The sequence below is a fragment of the Dipodomys ordii genome, unplaced genomic scaffold (genome assembly GCF_000151885.1).
Source record: "Dipodomys ordii isolate 6190 unplaced genomic scaffold, Dord_2.0 Scaffold69, whole genome shotgun sequence".
Taxonomy (NCBI): Eukaryota; Metazoa; Chordata; class Mammalia; order Rodentia; family Heteromyidae; genus Dipodomys; species Dipodomys ordii.
The window spans coordinates 2,902,632-2,906,964 of record NW_012267285.1 but is presented as its reverse complement, the minus strand read 5'-3'; the positions used below and the strand labels follow the sequence as shown (position 1 = coordinate 2,906,964).

Sequence of the window (4,333 nt, the reverse complement as noted above, 5' to 3'; positions counted from 1 at the left end):
TCAGCACCACATAAGCAAAAAGAAAAAAGCCGGAAGTGGCACTGTGGCTCAAGTGGTAGAGCGCTAGCCTTGAGCTGAAGAGCTGAGGGACAGCCCCACGACCGGACCCAAAAAAAAAGAGTCCCATGGACTTTGCTGCCCTGGCTGGCTGCGAACCACAATCCTCAGATCTTAGCCTTCTGAGTAACAGTCACTTACTTTTGATAATATTAAAAGCTCTGAGGCCAAACTTCTAACAAATGAATTATGTACTTTCTTGGAACAAGAGAACACTCGATTCCATTTATTCTCATTCCAGAAATAACTGACCCATGCAGTCCAGTGTTTGCGTCACTCTTTGTATTCTAGTCAGATATTCTCAGTCCGAGAAAAAGATAAATGGAGGGGTGAAAACAGTTGTTACAAACAATATATCACAGAGAACTTAATGTGCCATTTAAGGTGATTCAAATCAGAGAACACACCAATACCGCACCTACCAGAAGTCTTCAATTAATTAGTCTTTCTGGAGCTGGGGATGTGGCTTAGTGGTACAGTGCTTGCCTAGCATGCATGAAGCCCTGGGTTCAGTTCCTCAGTACCCCATAAACAGAAAAAGCTGGAAGTGGTGTTGTGGTTCAAGTGATAGAGCACTAGCCTTGAACAGCTAGGCTCAGGGAGAGAGTTCAAGACCCAGGACTGGAGGAAAAAACAAAAAACAAGTCTTTCTGAAGCATAGAAGTATATTTAAGAAAATTTTATCAATATAAGATGCAAAAAGACTTATAGTAATTCTTACTTAAGTCACCCCAGCCAATCTTTGTTTTATTATGGGTTTTTCTGACACAAGGATGAAGTTCTCACAGATGCACACATATGCAAAAACTTATATACTTTAAATATGTGAAAAAATATTGTATGTCAATGATATGTGAAAGGTTGTCACCAACACCAGAAAACAATTCTCTCTCAACCCAGAGAAGAGTTCAAAGGGCCAAAGGGTCCGACTGTTTCGCGTTACCTGTCTCAGCACCCACCTTCATCCCAGACGCATCACTAAGGCTGGGTGACTGAGGCTGAGAACACCAGGTCTTACTATTGTACACGTGCTTCTAACGGCACAGGCTGCGCAACAACACTGGTCTCCAACGCTTCTGGGTGACATGGGGAATAATTAATGTCTTAAGAGCCTGGATGTCCTTGCCCTAAGGTAAAGACAGCATTACCTTCAACAATCCCAGGTGGGTGTAAGAGCTCAGCAAATGGCAGCCCTTCTTCTACACTATAGTTTCGAACAAGTAACTACCCAGCTATTTGTAAGCAGTGCATTCTAGAGACTTACAATACACACCATAAAACAAGAAAGGAACTGTCTTTAATGACAGCTTAGTAAATTCCTGTTATTGCTAGTAGAGTTCTTTCCAAGACATTAGTATGTGCACATGTGTGCTTCCTTCAAATCTGTCTCCTTAAGAGTAACTATGGGGCTGGGAATGTGGCTTAGTGGTAGAGTGCTTGCCTAGCATGCATGAAGCCCTATGAAGCCCTGGGTTGATTCCTCAGTACCACATAAACAGAAAAAAACAAAGTGGTGCTGTGGCTCAAGTGGTAGAGCACTAGCCTTGAGCTGAAGAGCTGGGGGACAGCGCCCAGGCCCAGAGTTCAGACCCCCTGGACTGGCAAAAAAAAAAAAAAAAAGCTTAGGGACAGTGTTCAGACTCTTATTTCAAGCCCTAGGGCTGGCCAAAAGAACAAGAAGAAGAGAAGAAGGAGAAGGAGAAGGAAGAGGAAGAAGAGGAGGAAGAGGAAGAGGAAGAGGAGGAGGAGGAAGAGGAAGAGGAGGAGGAAGAGGAAGAGGAGGAGGAGGAGGAGGAAAAGAAAAAGAAGAAGAAGAAAAAACAAAGACTCTACAAAGATGGACTGGACTGGCAACGCTGGGACAATACAGCATATGAAGATGGCATAATCGTCCTTACAAAACAAAGGATATGAGTATCTTCTTACATCCCCAGATCAGAACACTCTTCTATACACTCCCAAGTTGGCTCCTCACAAAGAGACTCCAGTCAGAAAATGTCAATTACAATTGTAGGAATATTCAGGAAACTAAATGCATACTCCCGTGAGGAACACAGAAATCTGGTGGCCATTCCCATATACAATGACAAAGGACACCTCTCCTTGGGACTGACCTACATGGAACACATGTCTTGTTCTGAAAGCCCCTCCTGCACTCAGCACCATCAGCTGTGGTCACGGCTGGGGTTCACACAGCGTCAGGAACTGGGCTGTAAGGAACCTGCAGCCCACACACCAGCCCCACAGGGACAGAGCATGCTCACACTGAGGCAATAACCAGACATCTATAAAAGCGCCTTACAGCCAACAAAGCCTTAGGCCTGTCACTGAGGAACTCACGGCATCTGGAGCAAGACTATAATGGGATCTTTGAAATCAAAATGTCAAACAGACACACCAATGTCTGCCACTGCTGTGAAACGGTGGCCACGTGCAATCACTCAACAGCGGCAAACCCCAGAGGGGGCAATGGACCACTCCCCTCTGCAGTTAGTTTAGTTTAGTTTTGTTTTTTAAATACCATTGGTACTTCATACTTAATATTCTCATTATATCAATGTGGTATAGGTAAACGATATGGCAGAGGAGCTACCCAAAAACAGCCGGACCTGTCATCCTAGCTACTCAGGAGGCTGAGATCTGAGAATCATGGATCAAAGCCAGCCTGGACAGGAAAGTATCGTGAGACTCTTATCTCCAAGTAACCCCCAAAAATCTGTAAGTAGAAGTATGGTTCAAGTCGTAGAGTGCCAGCCTTGGTTGAAGAAGCTAAGGGACAGCACCCAGGCCTGAAGTTCAAGCCCCAGTATCGGCTTAAAAAAACAAGGACCGGGAGGTGGCTCAGTGGTAGAGTGCTCGGCTAGCATGCGTGAAGCCCTGGGTTCGATTCCTCAGTACCACATACACAGAAAAATCGGACATGGCACTGTGGGTCAAGTGGTAGAGTGCTTGCTTTTTGGAGCAAAAGCAGCTCAGGGACAGCGCCCAGGCCCTGAGTTCAAGCCCCAGGACTGGCAAAACAGAACAAACAAAAAAAAAAAACAAAATAAGATGCTGTATGCGTCATCAGGGCACAGTACGTAACCACAGTGACCCCTGCGGGCACCAAGTTCCAAAACCTCAGTCTGCTTGGTGAAGATGGGATTGAAAGCAGTGTTACACAGCTCTGAAGGTCTTTTTAACCTGTTATCGTGGTGGCTGGCTTTGGTCAGCCCACACCTATGGCAGTGGGGCTCGGGATTAGAACCCATGCCTCTGACATGCTGAGCCCTCGGTTGAGAACACATGAGGGGCCCGAACCACCCTCACGGTGAACACTCAGAAAATCTGTGTGAAGTCACCTCCCATAACACCACCCCTACTCCCTTTTGTGCAGGGTTTCACTAGCGGCCCTGAACTCCCGCCTCCTTCCACGGCATCCCACGCCTGGCTACAAGTGACCAGTGCATGTGTGTGAAGGCAAGACCTGGGTTTGAACTCCTGGCCTTCTGCTCGCTATGCATAGGGTCTACCGCTTGAGCCGCATCCTCAGTCCTTTTTTTTGATTCGACATAGTATGGCAAATTTTTGCCTGTGGCAAAAACCCAGTCTCCAGAAGAAGCTCCAACCTATGCATCCCAAGTAGCTGGGGTTATAGGTGTTTATCACCAGACCTAGCTTGAAGTGGGTGGACCAACATTTGAACCAAACAGTCTACGCTATTTTTCCCCCTCTGCCATGTTAACTATACTAAATTGTGAACATCACAGCCTATTCGATATCATTCAAACGCTGGCTTATCTCCTAGCAACTAATTCTAGATCTGGCCATGTAATGATTATACATACATTTACACCAAATCTGAATTGTTACTTCATTGTTTTTTACTTTGTCATATCAGAAATGCAGGGGAAAAGGATTTTTTTTTTAAATCAGGAATCCTACACACAGAGAAAAAAATCATTAAAAGAATTGATCGGGCTGGTAGCTCACGCCTGTCATCCTAGCTACTCAGGAGGCTGAGATCTGAGGATCATGGTTCAAAGCCAGCCCAGGCAGGAAAGTCCATGAGACTCTTATCTCCAGTTAACTGCCAGAAAACTGGAAGTGGCGCTGTGGTTCAAGTGGTAGAATACTGGCCTTGAGCTGAAGAGCTCAGGGACAGTGGCCAGGCCGAGTTCAAGCCCCATGATTGACAAACAAAAGTTAGCTTATAAAATAAATAAATCAAAGGTGCAAATGTGAAAGTTCAACCTTTAAAAGTCTTAGATAAAACATCATAGGAATAAATCATGTG

At 45.3% G+C, this 4,333-nt stretch overlaps 1 protein-coding gene across 5 annotated transcripts in view; it reads right to left on the bottom strand.

The window, feature by feature from the left end:
• Erc1 (ELKS/RAB6-interacting/CAST family member 1) overlaps positions 1-4,333 on the bottom strand; it is a 116,462-nt gene that overhangs the window by 88,213 nt on the left and 23,916 nt on the right. The gene's annotated exons all lie outside the window — the stretch shown is intronic.